Genomic DNA, 27,269 nt, shown 5'->3' with positions numbered 1-27,269 from the left:
CTTGAAATAAATGTTTTTAAGAACACCTTTGCTTTCTAATTGAGAAGGTTTTGTCACTAACATAGATGTAAAATAATTTTTTCCTACTAATGCAGAAGGTATGCAAAGGGCTTTACAACCATTTAACATTTGAAAAACCTTCAAATTACTTCTAAAAAATGTAACAAAATATTTAAAAACTTTAAGATTTAGAGCCACAATCAAAGGACAAATTGGAGGAAAAAAGATAATCGTTTCTCATCATGAAGAGCAACTTGATGGTTTTACAATGGAAGAGGAATTTGCTTTGTTCATATTAGACACCATCATCAAATTTTTCCATAAAAATGAAACTCCTTGCATGATATCAAAGGAAGAATTTGCTTTTTTCATAATATCCACCATCTTTAATAGTTTCATGAGATTGAACTTCTTGCATCATCTTTGCAATCCTCTATTCTCATTACACATTGTATACCTAACAACATTCATACAATCATGAAGTTAAATGTAGAAATTACACTTATAAATTTAGCATAAGAAGAGAAGAAAACTTCCTATACTTAGAGCAGTAGATATGCCTTTTGTAGTCTTCACATCATCATGCCAAAGCATAATTGCTTCATCAACGTCGTACTCCGCTTGTGGGGGGGGGACCTTTGATTAAAACTCTCATTAACAAAGAGTAGAGGCACTTTTAGTGGTGAGAGAATTTATTAATTTGGACTTTATGATATTTTGGATACTAAACCCACGTTCACAAATAGCAGTACTACAACCCTTACTGTTTTTTCTTTTCTCAGAGTCCTCCTTTTCTTTTCTACCCTTGTTGTGAAAGAGGGTTTGTGTTTACACGTGTGGGGAGAGTAGATCTATGTTTTTAATACGTTGATGATGTTTGTTTGTTTTTTCCCCCCTAAAAGATGGGAAATTAATTTCGTTTGACTGTAATTGTAAGTGGATTAGTTAGTTCGGTGGATTACTTTAAATGAGGTGCGGCCATAATAACATCATTGTGGATTACTTAGGTAACTAGGTGGTTTAAGGTGGCAACTCTTGTCATATTTATGGTAGCAGTGTACACCATATTATCATTTATTGTTGCTAGCATACGGCTATTTTTTGTCTTCATCCATCATCCAACAACTAGTTACAGGGTTTGGGAAAATATGGGTTCAACTTAGGTTAGAACTTGTTCAAATTTAGTAAAAACCTTTTTGATAAATTTTAAGAGTAAATGTACGTACTTTTGCATTTGCAGTATTTTTTCACTCAGGTAGTTAATTTACTGCAGATATGGATTTCTAGCCACCAAAGAAGAAAAAAAGTTTCTTTATGAAAACGGGACAGAATTTTTTTTGTGATGTCCTTTTTATTATTATTTTGGGAGTATGTATTATATAAGAAGTAAAATAAAACTTCGAGAGGGGTGTTCAACGTCAACCTCAAATTTCTGGTGGGGAAGTCGGTTTATTCCTCCACCGCCGTCAGTCGTCGTATATGCCCTCGTGTTGCATTCTGTCGACGTTAATACAGTCCCCCCCCGCCCCTCTTACCTGCCGAGCTATGGACATCCTCGAGCTTCTGGGCCTGTCAAGTACTACTTCCTCCTAGAGTAGATATTTTGTACTTAATCCTTCTTCCTTGGACCTCAAGTTTTAATGGTGATGTCGTCTAATAAAAACCTCTTGATATATATTTTCGTTGCAGGGGACATTTTTTCTGTGATAACCGTCATTCTCTCCTTATTGTAAGTACTCTTTTTCATATCCTCTGTTGTCTAGCAAGTTTAGCAGAGTTGTTATCTTGACCGGGGAAATCGATCTCGATTTCTCTCTCTCTCTCTCTCTCCACACACACACACACACACACACCAGCCTCTGGTGGTACATGGATATTTGTCTATGCTGCCTCCATCTGCATACAGGTACTTGGCGTTTGCCCTTCATCGTGATAGGGGGACGGCTAGATTCAGGATTTGCATATTCACGTAAGGAGTACATGATTGATGAAAGTGTGCAGCTCTAGACACAAATTGAGACTCAAGAATTGTGATTTGGGTTGGGCAAATCTTGTGGATTTCTTAGGGAAAGGTGGATTTAAGGTGGCAACTCTTGTCTTTTTAGAGTTTGAAGTTGAGTTCTGTTGTTTTGCAGGCCAAGGGCATGGCAGATCTACCAGAATGGGGAGGTGGAGGTAGTAACTTCTGATTTTGCAGTAGCCTTCTCCAGCTTTATCTTGTGGGGGATATTTGCTATCCAAACCACGGATGTTCAATCCCTGGTGATAAATGCCGTGGGTGTTTTCGTGGTCCTGCTCTACATATTGACGCGTCTCTTTTTCGGTAACCAGAAGGTGAGCTCTTTTCATTTAGAGAGGAGCTTAAAATACTATAAATTTTTTTTCCCTTGATTTTAAGAAATTTGGGAATTTGAATTCAGCTGAAAACCTTCTAAATTTCTGAATTTATGTATTTGTATCCAAAAATGTTTTCAGCAAACACCAGTGGCTTGGTCATCATTTGTGGACACATATTTTTTTACTTTTTATTTTGGAAGGAAGTTGGTGCTCCAAAAAAAAAAAAATCCTCTCATGGGCATGGGCAGTGCTCCAAAAAAAGGGCATTCTAGTGTATTTGTACGGGGCTGAATTAAGAAAAACCAACCAGTTGAGAACTCTGATTCTCGGGAATTACTTTTCATATATATTTTATTATAGAACTTGCATATATAATAGAGATTTCAAAGACAAAAAACGAATAGATTTAAGAGTTGTCCTTATTTTGATTTAAGAAGAGAGAGAGAGAGAGAGAGAGAGAGAGAGAGAGAGAGAGAGAGAGAGAGAGAGAGAAATTCTCTTTACTCTTCGAATTCCTTGACATTTGTGGGGTTGCATTTATTGAGAGAGAGACAGAGAGAGAGAGAGAGAGAGAGAGAGAGAGAGAGAGAGAGAGAGGCAAGAGAGAGAGAGAGAGAGAGAGAGAGAGAGAGAGAGAGAGAGAGAGAGAAATTGTCTTTACTCTTCGAATTCCTTGACATTTGTGGGGTTGCATTTATTGAGAGAGAGAGAGAGAGAGAGAGAGAGAGAGAGAGGCAAGAGAGAGAGAGAGAGAGAGAGAGAGAGAGAGAGAGAGAGAGAGGAGTGAAATTCTCTTTATCCAAATGAGACTTGGGATGTTGAAGGGTAGTATTCTTTATTGCGTAGTTGTGGCCTCATTCCACTTTGTGAAGTAGTTATGATGTAATGTGCCTATATTCTTTTAGTTGGACCAACAAAATCTATACTCCACTTTTCAAATAATTGTTCTAAAATTACAAGTTTCAAGGGCATGTGATACTTCTCTTGGGCCAAAGCCGACCTTTGGCATTCATCATAAATTTTAACGAGTTTTATCACATCTCCAAAGAGCCTAGTTCAACATAGGCTAACTTGGAGAATCTTGTGAGCTACGATGTGTATTGCAAACTTCTGGCGATGCCAAAATGAACTTGTTCAAGAACAGTGAAGAATTTATCCTTGTGTGAATGCATCTTCTCATGAGATGCCATCTTGACTTGTCTTATAAAGCATCGTGAGAAGAATGCAGAAAAGACGGCGAACTTGAGCTTCGTTTACAGAAAAGACGGCGAACTTGAGCTTCTTTTACAAGCATGCGTGTACACACACACACACACACACGTGCGTATCTCCATATCTGTACTAGTTAAGCTTGATATCTTAACACTCCTCCTTGAGCTCAACTCTATACTCTACACTCTAAGTAAGCTCATGAACTTGCGGAGTTTCCTTATACCCAATGCCTTGATGAAGATAGCAATTGCTTGATTCTCTGTGCTGACATAAAATCACTTCCTTGTAGTGATGGAGAGACAGAGAGAGAGAAAGAAAATGTACTCATAATGGAGTACACATACACTCAAGAGAGTATCACATACACTCAAGAGAGTACCACCATAGCCATGGAAGCTTGAAGCTCCAAGAAAGTATGATTTGATTACTAAATGATTAGTTGTTCTTAATTATAATTTGTTCACTTGTATACTTGTCTACCTTTTCACGCTTATTAATGTTGGGTCTCCATACTTGCTTGGCCATATCAATGTCCATGGGCTTTCCTTATGTCCAAGCCCCCTTCATTACAAACCCATCCCCACCCAAAGATTTCGTCTCCCCGAAATCATGTATGAAGCAATATATGGGTTGTTGGAAATCTTTTTGACTTGCCTCATGAATGCGGAAGTACAATCGTTGCAATCCCAAAAAGTATCTCACACAAGAAAAACTCCACATAGAGCTGTCCACTTATTTTATGTACATATGGACTGCTCTCTATGATGTCCATAAGCACACAGAGTCTTGTTGAGCTTTGATTAATGAGTCGTGAAGTACACTAATGGCCATAGCTGTCTATACATTAAATTTACAGCAATGACACCCTTCATACCATTATTCTAATCTATGTATATAGCTATTAATCCCATTTTAGATTAACAAATATGCTCCTCCAATTGAGGACATTAATAAGTTTCATGTAAAGGTACTATAAAAGTTATACATTATGAGATATTGGCCACCCAAGGCCTTAAGTAAGTTTTGGACGTCCAAGTGTGAATAAGGGCCAAATGTATATAAGGCATTTTCTCATAATGAAAAGACACAATCTCCCTTTGTGCTATTGAGAGCTCTTCTTTGTTTCTTGAGAGAGATTGAGAGAACACATTGTAGCATTTATGCCTGTTATATGCTTGTATGTTTCATGCTTGTGTGGAAGAGTGAGAGAGAGTGATTGTCTTATATGTGCGACGGTGCGAGTGACTCTACGATGATAGCCTGGAGGTGGATCTTGGAGGTTTGGAACTTAACAAGTGAGCTTGGAGACCTCAAGGGACTCAAGTTTGAAGCATTGGTAACTGCCCTACGACAGTTGTGTTTTATTGTCCTTTGTTTAGGTGAATGCATTAAGCTCCCTCTTGGAGGTGTGGTAGCCCAATTGAGGACATTAATAAGTGTCAAGAAAAGGCACTATAAAAGTTATACATTATCAGATATTGGCCACCCGAGGCCTTAGCTAAGTAAGTTTTGGGTGTCCAAGTGTGAATAAGGACCAAATGTATATAAGACATTTTCTCATACTGAAAAGACGTAATCTCCCATTGTGCTATTGAGAGCTCTTCTTTGTGTCTTGAGAGACACTGAGAGAGAGCATTATAGTATTTGTGCCTCTTCTATGCTTGTATGTTTCATGCTTGTGTGGGAGAGTGAGAGAAAGTGACTGCCTTATGCGACGGTGCGAGCGACTCTACGGTGATAGCGTGGAGGTGGAGCTTAACAAGTGAGCTTGGAGACCTGAAGGAACTCAAGGTTCGAAGCATTGGTAAGTGTCCTACGACAATTGTGTTCTATTTCTCTTCCTTTACGTGAATGCATTGAGCTCCTTCTTGGAGATGTGGTAGCTCGTAACATTTTTGGTGCCACTCTTGGGGAAACACTTTTGTTTCTTCCTTCCTCTTAGAGTTTCAGTGCCCATTGCATAAGATTCATGATTGCCTTTGCATTTTGGTAGTGCATTATGTAGGAAATGATATAGATAAGATTTGTGTGGAAGTAAAAAATCGTGAGAAGTTGGTTGTGTTTGTTGTGTATGTGTGTGGTGGAGTGGTCTTGGAAGAGAGCTTTATTGTTTTTTCTAGTTACTTTTGATATTTGCATCACTGGAATCATCAACGTGAACGAGCATATTGGTGTTCTATTTTTCTTTTTCAAAAATTCACAAAAATCAAAAAAATAAGGAGCCATTGTCTTGAACTTGTATTACACTCCCTCCTTAGGTATGGCATAATCATTCTGGAAATAGTTGGATAAGCATTTTGCACCCAAAATCACATTAGTCAACGCGACAAGTTCCCACGTGAAATTGCAAGAAAATCATTCACGACGTGAACCATTTTCTACAACTTCACGCCGTGAACAACTCCCTGCATCGACACTGCAATTCACGGGATTACCTTGCCAAAAATAGGTAACCTTATCCTAACACCTCTGACACCACGAGATCTGACAAAATTAAGAATTGTGAATGTGTAGAAAATCGTTCACGACGTGAACTATTTAAGAACTCTTCACACGACGTGAACCATTTTAGATCCCTTCATGGCGTGAACTATTTTTTGGTTCACGACGTGAACCAATTACTTTTCACGATGTGAAATCTTATCTCTTCACAACGTGAATTTTTTTTGCAATCTCACGCCTTAATCAAATCAAACTCATGAACTTGGTATAATCAGATTAAGGCTAAGGAAGGTAACATGGAATTCTGATCCTAAAGTAAAAAATTTAAACACGTGAAAGTGTAGAAAATCGTTCACGATATGAATTGTTTTCTGACACTTCATGCTGTAAACTGCTCTCTGTAATCTCACGGCCTCAGAAATAAGTTGACAGAATCTGATCAAAACTTAATTGGGATAGCAAAATAGCTTATCAAATCATACATACATGCACTTAAGGTCTGGAAAGCTCATTGGAGACAACCCTACATCTGATGATAGTGCATCAAATCACCCAGGATCTTCCTATAAAAAAAGTGTGGGTTCAGGCCACTCAGTAAGCACTCACTTGAGTGTCTTAAAGAATCTGACCACCATTAAAACTAGTAGTGAAGAATCCATGGAAGAATGGCTACGATAATCTGGGTTTGGGAAAGAGGAGGAACCACCCTCCCCAACCAGATCTAGTGGTATCATTGATATCGCCTAGGGATTTTTTGGTCTCCAAACCAGCCCATGACGAAGAAGCGCAATTTGTGAGCATGGGTCTATCAACCAGCGCTGGGGACTTGGTCCAAGGCAAGAAGTGTCCATCCAAAAGTCAAAGTCAGGCTATCAAACACCAGCACCCCATAATGAAAAGAGATATGAAAAGTGTGGCTAGAACGGGTCAAGTATTTTTCCCAACCTCAGAGGAAGTAGAGTTAGATCTAAAAAGGATTGATATGGAACGACAGCTATGAGAGTTGAGCTTAAGGAAATAAGAGCTCGATACTCGAAGGGCAAGAGCTAAAAAAAAAGTTAGGAAGTGTAAACCTACTCCAATCATGGGGTAAGGAGCCAAAAATAGTCATGGGAAGAAGTGAGGGAGAAATTTCAAACTTATAACCCATAAATGAAGAGCCCAGAGCAATAGATGAAGAGATTGTAACCCTAGAAGAAGAGGATAATTGTTGGAATTAGGGTTGCAGAAAAGCACACAAAGCTTGGAGAAGAAGAAGCAAGAATGCACACAACACAAGTGTATTAGATTGTGTCAATGTACAAAGATAAGTTAGCCCTAGAAGGATGGGCGTATATACAAGCCGGGGGAAAAAACCTCCTAAAGAGGGAAAAAGTGCCCCGACGGTCCTAAGTGTGTTCACACACATCACTGCCTATATATATGGCAACAAATCTCCCCTAGGAGTGATGGTGTGAACGAGAGCTGGCACTCATGTATAGGGAAGTGCCATGCCCGAAGTAGATCAGTCCACATAGGGGAGCAAGCCCAAAGCTTTGCGGAAAGCTTCGAACTTCTCACGAGGAAGCACCTTTGTGAAAAGATCGGGGCGAGGTTGTCCTGTGTTGGCACATAGGCCAAGCTGATCTCTCCTGCTGAGAGTCTCTCCCTAACATAGTGATAATGCACCTCAATGTGCTTTGTGCGAGCATGAAAAACTGGGTTTCTCGCAACTGCCAATACGCTCTGACTATCAATGATAGAGGTGGCAGACTCCTGTCCAACACCCAAGTCAGCCATAAGCTGTCTGAGCCACACACACTCAACCGTAGCTGTGAAAGCTACCCTGTACTTAGCTTCACAACTAGAAGTGGCCACAGTAGGTTACTTCTTGCTCAACCAAGATATGCATGAGCTACCGAGTATAAAACAAAAACCACTTGTGGACACTCTTGTGTCATAGCAAACCAGCCCAATCTGAGTCCGAAAAAGCATGTAAATTTAGCGGCAACGATCCCCCCTTGGGATAAAACAACCAAGATGTATGGTGCCACTCAAGTAGCGAAAGATGCGTTTAACTGCCTTCCAATGCATTTAACTGTCTTCCAATTCTGAGACCCTGGGCTATGCATAAACTTGCTCACCTGTGAGACTGCAAACTGAATGTCCGGCCTCGTGATGCATATATAAATGAGGCAACCAACAGCTGTCTGATAGAGTGTGACATCAAAGTGATCTCTAGCATCATGAAGACTCAACTTCAAACCTGTCTCCATTGGAGTATAGCAATTGGCTTGTAGTCTTCAAGGCCAAATCTCCACAACAATGTCTCAATATACTTTGTTTGACACAAAGCAATACTTCCATCACACTGCTTAAATTGTATCCCCAAATAATGATGCAAATGTCCCAAATCTGACATCTCAAAAGAGGCATTCAAATCAGCCTTAAAATCAGCAATATGATTTTCATTTGGTCTTGTGAGTAGCATGTCATCGACATAGAGAGCAATGATTAGATGTACATCATCCACACATTTAACATACAAAGTGCTTTTTGTTGGACTATTCTGAAAACCATGTGCAGTCAAATATGCATGTATCTTTTCATACCAAGCTTGTGGAGCTTGCTTTAAACCATACAAAGCCTTTTTCAACCTGCACACTTTGTTTTCCTGCCCTCTTTGAACAAAACCATGAGGCTGCGATACATACACCTCCTCATGCAAATCTCCATTCAAGAACGCAGTCTTTATGTCCAACTGATGTACATTCCAACCATTATGAGCTGCCAATGCACAAATGCTATGAATGGTAGTCATACGACAAGTGGGAGCAAAGGTCTCATCAAAATCAATGCCCTTTTCTTGAGCATAACCCTTTGCAACAAGTCTAGCCTTATAGCGATCAACACTGCCATCTGACTTTTGTTTCAACTTAAAAACCCACTTACATCCAATGACCTTCTTACCAATAGGCAAATCACACAAAGACCATGTACCATTCTTCATTATAGCATCATATTCACTTTGCATTGCAGTCAACCAATTTTCTGATTTTTGTGCCTCATCAAATGAAAGAGGTTCTTGCTCTTCACACATACTAGACACAGCCAAAACATAACAATCTGATGCATAAGAGGCATGCTGAAAACCTGAACGAGTATGACTAGACATAAGTGCATCAATTTTACTATCACGCAAGGTTTGCACCAGCCATTTAGGCATATCTCTAGCCTGCTCATTTTCAGCCCTATCCTCATAAATTACATCCTGTAAATGTGCATCAAAAATTGGCTAATCTATGATGTCGTTTGAAATCTGCAGAGGCTGAATATTTGCCTCATTAGGACTTACATTTGAATTCCCACCTGTAAACAGAGGCAACAACGTATCAAATACATCCCGTGAGCTCACACCTGTCTCTTTGGTACATGATAACAAAGGATGCACATCATCTTCCACAAAACAACATCTTTGGTACAATCTGTAACCCTTGCTCTTAGCACTGTAACCAACAAAAATGCATTTGACAGCCTTATCATCCAATTTTCTACGTTGTTGCACAAGCACTAAAGCATAGGCCAAGCAACCAAAGACACGAAAGTGACCAATAGAAGGCTTCCTGCCATGCCAAGCTTCGTATGGAGTAACAGACTACAAGGCCTTAGTGGGACACCTGTTGAGTACATATGCAGCGCACATGACAGCCTCAAGCCAAAATGCATGTGGCAAAGCTTGGCTCTTAACCATACATCGGTGCCAACTCCATAAGTGACCTGTTTTTCCTCTCAGCAACACCATTTTGCTGAGGGGTATATGGCACTGTACATTGGTGTTTTACCCCATGACTAGCCAGTGCATCAAACTCTTTAGACATGTACTCCTCCCTCAATCACAACGGAGGGTGCCCACAGTACAATTGGATACATTTTCAACCATAAGCAAAAACTGTTTGTTGAAGCACAAAAACACTTTGGACTTTGCCTTCAGTGGATATACCCATGCATGCCTTGAGGAATCATCAATGAAAGTCATGAAGTACAAGTGTTTACCAAATGACGGAGTTTGCATAGGCCCACATACATCACTATGTACAAGTTGCAATTTGCGAGTGGCCCACACAGAACCATCCTTTGGAAACGCAGAACGCTACATTTTGCCCAAAATACAGCCTTCACAAACATGTTTCAATGGTGCCTCAAGAGGGGGCAATGAAGCAACCATATCAAATTTCTGCAAACGCAACAAACTAGCAAAGTTCAGATGACCAAAAGGAGCATGCCATAGTTTTGCATCTGAAACTGCATTTTCATCAGAAACTGCAATGAATTTTGCTGAATCTTCCACACACTTGTCATAAGAATTGAGCCTATACAGCCCATGAAACAAGGTGCCAGATACAATAATCGTATCAACAGAAGTCAAATCATGAACAATACATCTGTCATCCACAAATTTGACTACAAGTCCAAGTCTAGCAAGCGCAGAGATAGACAATAGATTCTTCTTTACCCTGGCATATACAAAGCATCTGAAAGTGTGAAAGCGCTGCCATTTGGAGTAGTAAGCATAATTTTACCAATGCCCTTCACTGGGTAAGAAGCATTATTGGCACATGTGACAGTATTCCCATTAGGGACAGCCTCAAGACAAGTGAACATATCATGATGCGAGGTAATGTGCTTTGTAGCACCACTATCAAAATACCAAACATGAGAGTCAACAGAAACTGTCAAATATGCATCATGTACAGATGGGTCATACTGACAATATACGCTAAACGCCCATTCTGTATCCTGCACAACATTTGCAGAATCTACATTTGTAGAAGCATCCGCTATTGTGGCTGCATTTGACTCTTTCTTCTTTGCCTCTTTAGCCTTTAGCTTAGGGCAATTCTTAATGACATGATCATTTGCCTTACAATAGTTGCACCTGGTCTTTTTCTTGCCTTTATCAAGAGCCTTCTCAGACTTATTGTTGCTACCTGTGGAAGGAGAAGAAGTTGTAGACCTACTAATAGGAGAAGAAACAGTGGAAGGGGCTGCCTTACCACTTCTTCTCTGGCTGGGGGAGCAACAAATGCCTGATCAACTGCACGCTGCCTAGCCCTGTTTTGCTTGGACTGCGCTTCTTGCAAGAGCTTGTTGACTAAAGTATCATACTTGACAACATCAGGTGTCTGTCCTCAGTAACAAGTCTCCACGTGGAAGCAAAAGTCTGATATAACTCAGGTAAAGCATCAAGAACAGTCTGCACAAGAGAATGATCAGGAATAATCTCCTTGCAGAAATCAACTGTTCCTTGAGGTCTTTAATCTCAGCAAGAAAAACATTCATGTCATCATCTTCCTGCATAATCTTCGATTCTAGCTCTTTACACAGGTAAGATATTTTTGCCTCGTTACGACCTACATATAAACCAGCTAGAATATCCCAAGCATGTTTTGCTATTATAGCTGAACGAATATGTGGAGTGATGTTACGTTTGACAAAAAGTGCAATCAAGGCATGAGCCTGCGCATCTTTACCATCCCAACGAGCTTGTTCAGCAGTGGGTAAAACAGTAGCAATAGTAGAGCTGCTAGAACCTGCAACATCCTCACCAGATCCTACATCCACAGAACTTGGACGTACATCCATACCCTGCACAATGTTCCACACTCCTTTTGCAACCAAAACATACTGCATCATGTATGCCCAAAGTGGGTAGTTACTGTCTCCATCCAGTTTGTCATCAGCAAACAACATGCGAAATACATCATTGCTGTTATCAGCCATGGCCACTGACTGAAACTGATGTAAAAGCTATCTGTAATGGAGCAAAGGCTGAATAGAAAACAACTCGTGCTATGTAGCACGATCCACAATAGAATACGTATGCCTGTTTTGTAGAAAACTGCACTGTCAAAATTTATGCACAAAATGACGAACACCTGTACAGAACTTGCAATGCAAAAACGGAGCCCGAAACGACCTCAAATGTGATTTCTGAGAACGCAGAGCACTACGAGCCGATCTGCAGAGAGTATAGGGACCTGCAAGCGCTCGTGAAAGCTCACCTCAATCGGAGAACATGAGTCGGAGGGTGCTAGCGGCGTAGCCCTGGGAGCCGATGCCTGCTCTGATACCAATTGTTGGAATTAGGGTTACAGAAAAGCACACAAAGCTTAGAGAAGAAGAAGCAAGAATGCACACAAAGCTTAGAGAAGAAGAAGCAAGAATACACACAACACAAGTGTATCAGATTGTGTCAATGTACAAAGATAAGTTAACCCTAGAAGGATGGGCGTATATACAAGCCGGGAGAAAAAACCTCCTAAAGAGGGAAAAGTGCCCCGGCGGTCCTAAGTGTGTTCACACACATCACTGTCTATATATATGGCAACAATAATCTAGCAAGAGCGACGAGCGAAGTGGAGGACCGTCTCTACACCAAAAAGGACATCGAGGAGATGATCAATCATCCTATGTTCCTACAAGACATGGAACTCTTAATTCTGCAAAGGCGTACAGAGGCAACTAATGATGAGCCATTCCAAAGTGCATTGGTAGGACCATCCCATGGATTGGAGATGCCTAGAAGAGCCAACACAGGAAGAGGACGAGGTCTAGGAGGTAGGGGGGAGCAATTCCTTAGAGACCAAGGGTGGATCCAACCATTGATCTTAATGGAACAACAAGGACGGATCTGTTGAATATGGCCACAGAAATGGGCCGAGGAATGGTCAGGGAACTAGGCACTGCTCTAGAATCTCGACCTTCTCAATGAATCCACACATCATTTCTAAACTTGTTCAAAATTTCTCTTGGGATGGGGATTCTATTCAACATGTAGAGATTTTTGAATCCACATACGAAACCTGCGGGCCAGTCAATCAGTGATGTGACAATGATTCGTGCTTTCTCTCACTGACACTAGAAAGAAAAGTGCATCAGTGGTTCCGAACCCTAAAACCTAAGGATAATGTTAACTTCACCTACGACTCAAGAATGTGTTTGTGCCCAGCTTTGCTAAAAGTGGCGACAGATGGAGTCATGTGGTACAATTGCATAATATCAAACAAAAGGAAATGGAGTTGATGAGAGACTATGTGTCTCAACTAAAGCACTTAAATTTAAGGTGCAAACTACGGGAGAGGCTAACTGACGATCAATTATTGCCTTGCTTCTGGAGAGGAGTTAGAGACCCCAAGATGCATGGTAATCTGGTACTAGCCTGACCGGCCACTCTAGATGCATGTTGCAAACTGGAAATTGAATATGAAGATAATATGGTGGAATTTCGACAACCAAAAGATGTCAGAATATCTTCGGCAAAACGACTTTGCGAGTTTCGAGTCACAAAGAGATTGGAACTTAGAGCAAGCAAGTCAGAAACATGACTGTTGTTGACGAGCTCAATAACACAACGAGCTCAATAACACAATACTAGAGAAATTGAAGATAAAGGAGGGAAGAGAAACATTTGGGCATGGGCATAACCATCTTTACCCTTGTAGAGAATTGGTGTGGTGCTCCATGTGCAGATTGAATCACACTACCACCTAATGTCCACAGTTAAGAGTAAGGGCACTACTCTATTGTGCAGACTATGTGTAAAATTAGGGAATCATGACATTTTAATGTGCAGATATCCAAGGTTCCAAATAGTTGCACAACTACCGGCACCACCTAGAGCTCCATTTACCAGCACCACTTGTGCAAATCACTGCAGAATTGCAGGACAACCTAACTCTTCCTATTTGCCTAGGGGGATGTTTCGGGTACAGGACACTTCACCTCTACCACCACCTGTTCTACCACCACAAGCTAAAATCAACCAAGTATTGATTGAAGAGCCATTAGAAGATATTTATATGGTATACGTGAAGTAGAACTTAGTGGAGAATACTATGAGAAAGCTCTGGAGATCGCACCTGAATTCTATGTCCTACAGAATAACACGCCAGTACTTGTGTTTCAAACCATGGTACGGTGGAAGGGTAAGAACATGAACTCAAACATGAGAAGAAGACTACTATACAATGTTTTAGCTGTGGTAGGCTGCATCAAGTCGCTGAGAGCCCAAATAAGAATGTTGTTCATATGCACCAACCCCAATAATGCTCTGCCCAATGACATGCCAATACTTACTTGTACTAAATGTGGTATTGATCATTTGATTAAGGATTGTCCATACCACGCAAGTGGTTCAACTTCCACTTCTAATTAGGCCACCATCTGAACCATTACTGTGAAGCCTAGAAATTTCACACCACTCAATGTTCTGACATGAGCCCAAGCCCAATTGGGGGACAACGGGAAGAACCAAGCAGATGCAACCATTTCTAGAACTGGCCGGAGGAGAAGAGTAAAAAGGTGGGTAAGGGTGACACAAGGGTCACAATCCAAGATGGATCCGAAGAATATATGATGGACATCAGATCCACCCAATTGAGAGAAGAAGGGGATCAAGCGATCAACAAAGAAAGAGCCTGACCTAGAGGAGCAAATGGAAAGACCATCAACCCCTAAAGGAGTCGATGAGTACCCAAATGCCGAAGAGGAGATAAGGAAAAGACGCCAAAGCCTTAGTAGAAGAATGTCAACGGCTTCATGAAGCCAAGCTAAGAGCTAATTGGGTCTTGGATACAATGTATCCAAGAAACAAACCAACAAGGGAAAGAGAATGAGGGATCTCAAGCAAACACAATGTCCAGGATGTTGAGGAAAATGCGCAGGGTGAGTCCATCCATTCCTTCCCTAGGGATGGATATGAGACACACACATGGAGGGAAGCCTCAATTTCCAAAGAACCCAGAGACATAGGAAGCCTCGTGGCTGTACTATCCACGTCTGTGCAAATGCCATTGGGGCAACTGCTATGCAGTTCACCAACCCTATGGACAGACATAAGAGAATGGGGGGTACCAGGCACTGGCTATCCTGGTGGATGGTGGGATGGGGGTTAACATCATCACAAAATGTTGCTGGGAAAAATCAATCTAAAAAGATCACATCTAATCGTTAAAATGGTAGACGGAACATCTTCAAGACCCATTATACTTTTGGAGAATGTGAAACTCAAACTCTTTACGTTTCGCTACCATCATACATTTGTGGTAGTGGACTTCCTGTGTGCCAACCTGACTCATATGACATAATATTGGGAGACCCTTCATGAGAGAATCCAAATTGGTGCACGCTTGGGCATTAGATCATGTGTATGTGCATAAGGATTCACAAATTTTAAAGATATATATGAGAACGTGGAGAGCACACCTCCTGGAAGGGAAACTGTTCGGTAATGATTTGGTCACAATGGATTGGACCACATCCGTACAAATATGCCAGCCTCTTCGATGGAAAATTCCAAAGAGGAAGAGGAAACAGAAATGTATGCATCACTTTCTCCTCTAGATTTCAGTGAAAACTGGATGCATGTGCTAGCTACCATAGATGTGATGCAACCCAGAGGGACCCAATATGTGGAATCCGGAACTGTTCCCATGACCTCTGTTTGTGTGGTTAATTGGCAAACCATTGATGAAGAATCATAAGAGGAGGCCTCTAGCATAGAAGGGACTGGATCACAAGGTTGTACCAACGCTCAACACCTCAGAAGATGGCAAAAATAGAAATGATATATTGCCCCGACGAAATGCCCTATTACAAAGAAAACCCATGGATGCCCAATGGCTGAGATACCTCAAAGTCACTAAGGTACATAATGAGTTTTCTAAGAATTGGGGCGAGTAATTGAGTAAGATATCAGTGGAGGGGAAACATAAGGAGAAAGTCATCCTTCAAGAGTCAGAAACACCTAAGCTTACGAAAGCTCGGTGTCGCAAACGAAACAAAGCTCGGTGTCGCAAACACCTAAGCTTACGAAAGCTCGGTGTCGCAAACGAAACAAAGCTCTAGTAGAAGCCGAGCGAGAGGTCAGAAAAGTCATGGCTAAAACAAAAAGTGAGAGTGAGGATGAACCCGACTTGCTTTCAATCCTAGACCACTTCAAAACCTACACTGTTGATGAACGGAAAGTGGTTCGACTGACGGAGGAAGATGGGTTTTCCACATCATACGATGGCTCGACTGAAGGCAAGGAAGTTGATATTACGGGACCAAGGGAGAAATCCAGACCCATATATATTGCTAAGGACTTGACTTCAACTGAAAAAAATGAGCTTGTTACGCTCCTTAAGTAATTTAAGGATTGTTTCACCTAGAATTACAAGGAGATGAAGGGTGTGCCACCTAAGGTGGTGCAGCATATGAACCCAATCATGGAAGGATCAAGACCAACCACGCAGAAACTATACGAGATGAATCCTAAGAATGGGACAATTGTAAAGGAAGAAATAGATAAACTCATTGCTGCAGATTCCATCTATGAGATAGAACATATGGATTGGTTATCACCAATCGTAATAGTGCCAAAAAAGAATTGGAAACTTAGGGTATGTGTTGATCTTAAAAAGGTCAACCGAGCTACTAGGAAAGATCATTATCCATTGCCCTATACGGAATATGTTTTGGAGAGAGTGGTTGGGGTGAAGAAGCTATAGCTTATAGCTTCTTGGATGGATTTTTTAGGCTACAATTAGGTGTCAATAGCACCAGAGGACTAGCATAAGACAACTTTCAATACAATGTGGGGGGACGTTTACATACAAAGTCATGCCCTTTGTTCTCACCAATGCCCCGGCAACATTCTAACGATAGATGTGCACATCTTTCAAAGACTACTTGCAGAAGTGGTTGGAGGTATTCATTGATGATCTGTGTGTACACTCTTGATGGGCAGACCATCTGGCTTGCTTAAGAAAGGTGTTTGAGCGATGTCGATTATATCCTATACCCCTAAACCCTTTAAAGTGCTAATTTTGGGTCAAATATGGTGTGATATTGGGACATATTGTCTCAAAGAATGGTATATCCACTGATGACAACAAGGTCAAGTTGATCTTGGAGCTGCCACCACCCACTAATTACAAAGGTGTGCAAAGATTTATGGGCCATGTTGGGTATTACGCTGCTTCACATAATCTTCTATGCTGAAATCGCCAACCATTGTACAAGGAACTCATTGTCTTTGAATGGACTGACGAATGCTGAAATCGCCAACCATTGTACAAGGAACTCATTGTCTTTGAATGGACTGACGAATGCTAGGAAGCATATGATCGATTGAAGCAGGCATTGGCTAGTGCGCTGATTCTAAGACCCCCCAATTGGGACCTTATATTTCATGTACATATTGGTGCATCAAACTTTGCTATTGGATGTGTACTAGCACAGCCCGACGACGAGTTCAAATTGAACTATCCAGTCTTTTTTACTAGTCATCAACAATTGAATGATGCAGAGGTGAATTACACCACCATAGAGCGATAGGGATTGGCCATGGTTTACACTGTCAAGAAGTATCGACATTACCTATTGGCCAACAAATTCATATTTTTCGTGGACCATCAGGCCTTATTATACTTGGTGAACAAGCCTTGCACCGTGGGAAGAATCACATGTTGGTTGCTATTACTATTGGAATTCGACTTTACAGTTACGGTAAGGAAAGGGACACAGCATGTGTTGGCTGATCATATGTCAAGAATTCCAAATGGGAAACCAGCCAACTGGTGTTGATGATGACCTCCTTGTTCAAACGGACATGGTACCAAATGGAGCGTGGAGATATCGAATTATCTAGCTTATGGTTTTCCGCAAGAAACACCCTTGAACAAAGATAAAATGCGGCCGCTTATCAAGCTTGTTGCACCTTATCAATTAATTGCAGGAGAACTATATAAGCTAGGTAAAGACAATGTTCTAAGAAGATGTGTGAGAGAAGATGAGTTCGTTCACACGATATTGGATGATGCTCATTCAAGGATAGCCGAAGGGCATTTTGCTGGAGAGATTATGGCTCACAAGGTAGTTTAAGAAGGATTATGGTGGCCTACGTTATTCGGGGATGCCATAGAATTTGTCAAAAGATGCAAGGAATGTCAGCGATTTGCTATCCACAACAAAGGGACAAGATGCCGCTCACCACCACTATTATTGTAAGATAATCCTTTGAGAAATGGGGGGTAGATTTTGTTGGACATATTAGTCTAGTGGCACATCCATCATAACCCTGATCGTGGCCACAGACTATTTCACCAAATGGGTAGAAGCTAGATCCTCGAAGCAAGCTGATGCACTAACAACAACAAAATTCTTATATGAGCAAATTATCTCGAGATTAGGCTACCCATTAGAATTAGTTAGTGATCGCGGCTCACATTTCATTAATGAGGTGATTGATCATTTACTTGCTCGATTCTTAGTAGTCCATCAAAAATCATCACCTTATTATCCACAGGCTAATGGTCAAGTAGAGAGTACAAACAAAATTTGGTGTACTATCTTAACAAAAACCTTGGAAGTAAGTCGAACGGACTAGGAGTATAAGGTGACAGCATATCGAACATCATATAAGGTAGCAACATGATACACTCCCTTATGTCTAGCTTATGGTGTTGAGGCAGTAATGCTTATGAAATTTTTATTATTATAAAAGAGTTATTTTCATTGAATTCAATTTCTATGCATGGAAAGATGCATAATAGAAATTTTTTTATTATAAAAGTGTTATTTTCATTAGATTTAATTTCTATGCATGGAAAGATGCATAATATAAATTTTGTTATAAAAGAGTTCTTTTCATTGAATTCAATTTCTATGCATGGAAAGATGCATAATAGAAATTTTTTTATTATAAGAGTGTTATTTTCATTAGATTTAATTTCTATGCATGGAAAGATGCATAATAGAAATTTTTTTATAGAAGAGTTATTTTCATTGAATTCAATTTCTATGTATAAAAAGATGCATAATAGAAATTTTTTTATTATAAAAGTGTTATTTTCATTAGATTTAATTTCTATGCATGGAAAGATGCATAATAGAAATTTTTTTATTATAAAAGAGTTATTTTCATTGAATTCAATTCTATGCATGGAAAGATGCATAATAGAATTTTTTTTATTATAAAAGTGTTATTTTCATTGAATTGATTTTATGCATAAAGGAAATTTTTTATTATAAAAGTGTTACTTTTATCAAAATTGATTTTTATGCATAAAAGATGCATAAAGGAATCTTTTTATTATAAAAGTGTTACTTTTATCAAAATTAATTTTTATGCATAAAAAGATGCATAGGGAATTTTTTTAATTATAAAAGTGTTACTTTTATCAGAATTGATTTTTATGCATAAAGAAAATTTTTTTATTATAAAAGTGTTATTTTTATCAGAATTGATTTTATGCATAAAAATATGTATAAAGGAATTTTTATTATTATAAAAGTATTACTTTCATCAGAATTGATTTTTATGCATAAATAGATGCATAAAGAATTTTTAAATCAAAATCTGAATTCTCTTCAAGTCTAGGTTCAAATTCTATGAGTATTGAGTAAATTAATAATTAAATACTTAAGAGAGAATATTCTTTTGTTTTATATCCTCACGATTTGTAAATGAAAAATTCGAGAAATTTATCGAGATTAAAATATTCAGATAAATGATCATTTTATTATTCATTGGAATTTTGTATAACTAATTTAAAAATCAGGCAAGTGTATAGTCAAAGAATGAAATTCAGAAAAATGGTAACTAAAATACCAAACCTTTTCGAGAAAGTCAAGCTCAAGAAAAATCTATCAGACTCAAATCGTAAATCAGACTATGACCAAGACCAAACCATCTCGCCTGTTTCGAGGAAAGAAGGTGTGACCAGTTTAGGAAAAATACTCTCAAAACCTCCCGCCAAATCTAAAACTAAGTTTGAGACCCTTCAAATTGATCTATGGATCAAGGTTATAGAATTCGAGGAATTCTGGTATGAAATTTTGAATGCCGATCAAGAAGTTTTGGGATTCTAATTCGAGAAATATTCCTTGTATTCAAAAGAAAATCAACTGAAAACTTGTTTTCTTAAAGGACTGTCTTACGCCAGAATGCTAGAGGGAGCATTTGGCATATGTGTTTTTCTAAGGGAAGTTCGGAATAGCTGGCGGGGAGTGTTCAATAAAGTGATAATTTTTCCTTGTATCTGGTTTATTCAGGTGAAGGATAGTTCAGTCTCTTGACCCCGTTCAGAAAATCAAAAAGGTGGAATCGTCCCCGTTTTCCGGGCATGGGAAATTTTCTCAGTTTCAGTTTTCGGAATGACCACCAGTTTAGTCTCGTGCCCAGACATTCGAGGGTGAGGCCCCGAGTGGGAAAATGTGCCCCGTGCAAGAGGGAGCTGCATCTGCTCTGTGCCAACAACCGAGAAGGGTTGTTGCAAGATCAGGGTGTCTAGTTTTATCCAGTTTATGCTGGACTGGGACAATGCTTGGAGAGCAAGTTTTGGGGGGCAAGGTACTTAAAATAAGATCAAGCAAATAATAGAAAATATGCTTGCCCTTAAACTAACCCAATATAACTTAAATTAATATAAATTAGTCTAATTAATCAAAATTAATCAAAAATATGATGAAATGATAAAAAAAGGATTTTTCCATACTTAGAGTGATCCAATTTATTTTTCCATAGATGCACCATTACAAGCACACTAGTCCCTATAGGTTTTATATGATTCACATCAAAAATGTAATTATACTAATTAGATTATTAATATTTGCAGGCCTTCTGATAGTCTGGAAGAATTTTAAAAAAGAGATCATTAAAAATCCAACCATTGGATTTGCAATTTTTACTAACCACCACATTCTACTAATGTCTCAGTACCTACCCACTCTTTTGATCTACAAGATTGAGGATTTTAAGTGGTAGCTATTGTGGGTACAAAAAGTGGCGTATATTATAACACTTTAAAGACCTTGAAATATTTAAAGAAAATAGACAAATATCTTAAAATTTTCTCAAAAAATCAAGTTAAGCTCCATATTATGCGAAGATCTAAGGTACAAAGTGGGAATCTCATATGAGTTTATATGTAAAAGATATTAGCATTTTATGGAATCAGTTCAAATTTGGGACAGGGTGTATACATTGACTTTGTACCTAAGAAAATGAGGACTTTTGACAATCTAATGCTTAATCAAATTATGCAGGTATATTTTCAACTTTGAATATGATGTTCCAACAAAAGAACTTGAAACGAAATTCCTTCATTTACTAGGAGAGATTAGCCACTAAAGGTAAACAAATGCCTGTTTTTTTACTGTTTACAGGGTGCCTGAGTGCACAAAACTGGGCACCCTGATCTTGCAACCACCTAGAATCCGATGTGCGGAGGGGGCAGAGGGGTCTCACAGTACTAAAAACAAATCAACACTCCACAAGGCATTCGTAATAAGTAATGTGTCCGAAAGGATTTACTTTGGTACACAGATACTACCAAGGCAATATGACAATGTGGATGCCCAAATCCCACCTAGTGGCCACCGTTAACGAACAACTCCGAATACAAAGAAAAGGTAGTAAAAGCATGTGGAACCAACTCCCAACTAAAACCAATGCTCAAACTATACAAACACTGACTGGTGTGGAGGAAGAAGACAACTCAACATGATGGGTTGAGTATTGCCAAAATAATACTAGTAACCACTTCGATCAAGGAGCTAGACAAGGACCCTAAAGGGAAAAAAAAGGAAGTTTAGGAAAGGGACACAGATAAAAGCCCCAATCTAGAGGACTTAGTAGTAAAACTGTTCAGTTGGGTGGAAGGAAGAATTAAATACTCCCACATGGAGCTAAAGCGCCTGCAATAACACCTACCCAGAAGTGCCAAGGTGTCACCTTGGTTCCCATGGCAATAAAAGATGAAGGTATCCATTAGTCACAAAATGGATACAAGGTAAAACTGGGTATCACTCACTCCTTTATATGCATGTTTGAATGGCTGAGCATGAAGATAAATAGAAGGTATCAATCTTGCACTCTCATGATCTGAAAAAGTTCACGCCGTGAACGGATACAAAAAGGTTCACGCCATGAACCAATCTTAAAAGGTTCACACCATGAATTAATCCAAAACAATTCATGCCATGAACTAGTCCAAAATACTTCATGTCGTGAAATGGTCACTTCTCATGGGCCAATCGCAAGAGGCCACATGGCATTCTTCAATAAGGCAGCCGCCCAATCCAACGACTGTGCCATAAATTCAAAATCCTTTCCTTTTTTCATCATTTTGCATAGTGTGCTCAATGCAATCAGCCTTCCATCGTGTGCTCAATGCAATCAGCCTTCCATCGTGTGCTCATGCAATCAATCTCCTTGCATCGCATCCCCGCTTCTTCGAACTCTAATTGGACATTCACGCATTGAGGTGGGAGCTTGGACCCTTCTTTGTTTTTCTTTTTGTTTTCATCTTTTCAAACTTTGATCATGATCAATTGAATGTCTTGGGCAAACAAAATCTTGCACATTAAACAACCATTTGCATTTTCATCAAATGATTTCTTGTGTTTTGCTCTGAGTTTGTTGTAAACTCCGCTAGGCGATCTTATCACAACTTGCACTAATTAAATCTTTGACCAAAAACAAAACATAAATAAATAACTATCAAAACCTATAGTTTCATAGAACTGCCAAAAAAATAAATAACTATCAAAACCTGCAGTTTCACGTAACTACCAAAAACCTGCAATTTCACGAAACTACCAAAACCTATAGTTTCACGCTATTAAAACTCACAGATTTTCATCTCACTCCTTTAACTTTCGTGGGAATCCGCCTCACAAAAATCCTTTTTTGTCTTACAGAAATCCATCTCATGCTTTTAACTTTCATGCCTTTAACTTTCATGGGAATCCTTCTCACCGATTTTCGTCTCACGGAAGTCCGTCTCATGGTTTTAACTTTCAGACCTTTAACTTTCATGGGAATCTGTCTCACGGAAATCCTTCTCTTGGAAATCTATCTCATGCTTTTAACTTTCACGCCTTTAACCTTCACAGGAATCCTTCTCACCGATTTTCGTCTCACGAAAATCCTTCTCATGTATTTTTGTCTCACGGGTTTTCTCTGACTCACAAGATTACTCCTCACGACTTGCACTTAATGGTTTTAGCACCTACACCTACACACTACATAATTGACCTCTTCAACTAACACACCTTGTTTATTACTCCCACCACTAACACCCTTCTCATCACGATTAACCTTCTTGCCATTCATACAAAAAAAAAATACAGGGAGTGGTACCTACCCCACCAATCTAGAGACTGATCTTCTTTACATGTATACATGTCAACCTCAAACCTCGAAGTCATAGAGACCCCCGTGGTGGTGACACAGGCCAGTGCTACGGGCTCCTCGGTGAGTTAGAAGAAGAGGCCAACACAGGGACCAAAGATGAATTACTTCCGCGCCCATATGCCCAAGCCTTCCATGGTGCCATCATTAGAAAGGATATCCATAAGGCACATGGAAAGGTGATGTTGTAGTACCATAGACCAGAGTGCCTCCAAATCCTAGAAGAGACAGAAGTAAAGGACAAACTGGAGAAGGTGAGCCTCGACAGAATGGCACAGATTCTTCCCAGGAATATCGATAACACGGAGCTTTGTGCTGTCGAGTACATCAAAACATATGACAAAGCTACCAAGCAGGGTAACGAAGGCCGATGGCGCACAACAGAGAAGGTCCTAATCACAGAAGATCTAATCCATGAAGCTCTATAGTTCCCACCACCACCAGTCAAGATACGCGCCCTATAATTCCAATAGAGCTGGATATGAGAACATCAGAGATTAGGCCATAGAGAAGGCATGTAGGGCAATATATTTAATCATGCAAGTGAAGCCAATGGACCACCAACAATCAGGTACTGCTAAACAGAATTGTGAAAGTTCATGAAGAGAAGGAGGAGGACTACTATATACACCAATAAATAGAGAACTACCTAAAAGCCCATCAATCCACGATATGCAACCCATACCTCCTGACACAATTCTTAAACCATGTGGCATAGAGGACCCTTCCAAAACCTGAACCAACAGAGCAGATGCAATTGGCACTCCTTCCAAAACCTGAACCAATAGAGCAGATGCAATTGGCACTCCTTCCAGAGCAACCAACGCTGACAGATGTAAGAAGGCCAAGTTGTCCTCATGGGAACACAAGCATATAAAGGATATCAAGAAAGGAAGGAAAAAGAAAACGGAAAGAAAGATGAGGGTCATCATTCCAGACGTGGTTGAGGAAACACAACGGATTGAGGCTGAGCTCGCACAAGAGATTAAAAATTATACCAAGAAGTATTGACACTGCAAGAATGTTGCCATATACATAGGCAGTGATGTGTGTGAACACACTTAGGACTGCCGGGGCACTTTTTCCCTCTTTAGGAGGTTTTTTCCCCTGGCTTGTATATACACCCATCATTCTAGGGCTTGTATATACACCCATCATTCTAGGGCTAACTTATCTTTTGTACATTGACACAATCTAATACACTTTGTGTTGTGTGCATTCTTGCTTCTTCTTCTCCAAGCTTTGTGTGCTTTCCTGCAACCCTAATTCTAACAATTGGTATCAGAGCAGGCATCGGCTCTTAGGGCTACGCCGCCAGCACCCTCCGACTCACGTTCTCCGATTGAGGTGAGCTTTCACGAGCGCTTGCAGGTCCCTATACTCTGAAAAATAAGCCCATAGGGCTTGGCGTTCTTAGAAATCGCATTTGAGGTCGTTTCGGGCTCCGTTTTTGCATTTCAAGTTTTGCACAGGTGTTTTCGTCATTTTCTGCAGAAATTTTGACAGTGCAGTTTTCTGCAAAACAGGCATACATACTTTATTGTGGACCGTGCTACATAGCACGAGTTGTTTTTTGTTCAGTCTTTGCTTCATTATAGGTAGCTTTTGCATCAGTTTCAGTCAGTGGCCATGGCTGATAATAGCAATGATGTATTTCACATGTTATCTGCTGATGACAAATTGGATGGAGACAGCAACTACCCACTTTGGGCATACATGATGCAGCATGTTTTGGTTGCAAAAGGAGTGTGGAACATTGTGCAGGGTATGGATGTACGTCCAGGTTCTGTGGATGTAGGATCTGTTGAGGATGTTGCAGGTTCTAGCAGCTCTACTGTTGCTGCTGTTTTACCCACTGCTGAACAAGCTCGTTGGGATGGTAAAGATGCGCAGGCTCATGCCTTGATTGCACTTTCTGTCAAACGTAACATCACCCCACATATTCATTCAGCTAAAACAACAAAATAGGCTTGGGATATTCTAGCTGGTTTGTATGCAGGTCGTAACGAGGCAAAAATCGCTTACCTATGTAAAGAGCTAGAATTGAAGATTATGCAAGAAGATGATGACATGAATGTTTTTCTTGCTGAGATTAAAGATCTCAAAGAACAGTTGATTTCTGCAGGTGAGATTATTCCTGATCATTCTCTTATGCAGACTGTTCTTGATGCTTTACCTGAGACATATCAGACTTTTGCTTTCATGTGGAGACTTCTTACTGAGGACAGACCTGATGCTGTCAAGTATGATACTTTAGTCAACAAGATCTTGCAAGAAGCGCAGTCCAGGCAAAACAGGGCCAGGCAGCATGCAGTTGATTAAGCATTTATTGCTGCCCAGCAGCAGAGAAGAAGTGGTAAGGCAGCCCCTTCCACTATTTCTTCTCCTATTAGTAGGTCTGCAACTTCTTCTCCTTCCACAGGTAGCAACAATAAGTCTGAGAAGGCTCTTGATAAAGGCAAGAAAAAGACCAGGTGCAACTATTGTAAGGAAAATGATCATGTCATTAAGAATTGCCCTAAGCTAAAGGCTAAAGAGGCAAAGAAGAAAGAGTCAAATGCAACCACAATATCGGATGCTTCTAGAAATGCAGATTCTGCAAATGTTGTGCAGGATACAGAATGGGCATTTAGCGTATATTGCCAGTATGACCCATCTGTACATGATGCATGTTTGGCAGTTTCTGTTGACTCTCATGTTTGGTATTTTGACAGTGGTGCTACAAAGCACATTACCTCGCATCGTGATATGTTCACTTCTCTTGAGGCTGTCCCTAATGGGAATACTGTCACATGTGCCAATAATGCTTCTTACCCAATGAAGGGCATTGGTAAAATTATGCTTGCGGCAGCAAATGGCAGTGCTTTCACACTTTCAGATGCTTTGTATGTGCTAGGGATAAAGAAGAATCTATTGTCTGTCTCTGTGCTTGCTAGACTTGGACTTGTAGTCAAATTTGTGGATGATAGATGTACTGTTCATGATTTGACTTTTGGTGATATGATTATTGTATCTGGCACCTTGTTTCGTGGGCTGTATAGGCTCAATTCTTATGACAAGTGTGTGGAAGATTCAGCAAATGCAATTTCTGATGAAAAGGCAGTTTCAGATGCAAAACTATGGCATGCTCGTTTTGGTCATCTGAACTTTGCTAGTTTGCTGCGTTTGTAGAAATTTGATATGGTTGCTTCATTGCCCCCTCTTGAGGCACCATTAAAACATGTTTGTGAAGGCTGTATTTTGGGCAAAATGCAGCGTTCTGCGTTTCCAAAGGATGGTTCTATGCGGGCCACTCGCAAATTGCAACTTGTACATAGTGATGTATGTGGGCCTATGCAAACTCCAAACACTTGTACTTCGTGACTTTCATTGATGATTACTCAAGGCATGCATGGGTATATCCACTAAAGGCAAAGTCCAAAGTGTTTTTGTGCTTCAAACAGTTTTTGCTTATGATTGAAAATGTATCCAATTGTAATGTGGGCACCCTTCGTTCTGATCGAGGGGGGGAGTACATGTCTAAAGAGTTTGATGCATTTCTGGCTAGTCGTGGGATAAAACACCAATGTACAGTGCCATATACCCCTCAACAAAATGGTGTTGCTGAGAGGAAGAACATGTCACTTATGGAGATGGCACGATGTATGGTCAAGAGCCAAGCTTTGCCACATGCGTTTTGGCTTGAGACTGTCATGTGTGCTGCATATGTACTCAACAGGTGTCCCACTAAGGCCTTGCAGTCTATTACTCCATATGAAGCTTGGCATGGCAGGAAACCTTCTATTGGTCACTTGCGTGTCTTTGGTTGCTTGGCCTATGCTTTAGTGCCTGTGCAACAACGCAGAAAATTGGATGATAAGGTGTCAAATGCATTTTTGTTGGTTACAGTGCTGAGAGCAAGGGTTACAGATTGTATCATCCACAGTCAAAGCGTATCTTGATTAGTCGAGATGTTGTTTTTGTGGAAGATGCTGTGCAACCTTTGTTATCATGTACCAAAGAGACAGGTGTGAGCTCACGGGATGTATTTGATACGTTGTTGCCTCTATTTACAGGTGGG

At 40.1% G+C, this 27,269-nt stretch overlaps 1 long non-coding RNA gene across 7 annotated transcripts in view; it reads right to left on the bottom strand.

The window, feature by feature from the left end:
• Positions 1-212: 212 nt before the first annotated feature.
• The window catches only part of LOC147616977 (uncharacterized), a 91,595-nt gene continuing 64,538 nt past the window's right edge, over positions 213-27,269 (bottom strand). For 3 of the 7 annotated variants that reach the window (XR_015262310.1, XR_015262309.1, XR_015262311.1), the window contains one exon: positions 1,615-1,759. This is a non-coding gene — a long non-coding RNA (uncharacterized LOC147616977). Of the gene's footprint in view, positions 458-1,614; positions 1,760-27,269 lie in introns of those variants that run through there. The other 4 variants (XR_015262308.1, XR_015262314.1, XR_015262313.1 and 1 more) reach the window with 2 other exon arrangements.

The sequence above is a fragment of the Cibotium barometz genome, chromosome 37, assembly GCF_041138505.1.
Source record: "Cibotium barometz isolate CiBa-2024 chromosome 37, ASM4113850v1, whole genome shotgun sequence".
In the NCBI taxonomy this organism is placed as follows: Eukaryota; Viridiplantae; Streptophyta; class Polypodiopsida; order Cyatheales; family Cibotiaceae; genus Cibotium; species Cibotium barometz.
Note: the sequence above shows the minus strand (reverse complement) of the source record. Positions and strands in the feature narration are given on the sequence as shown.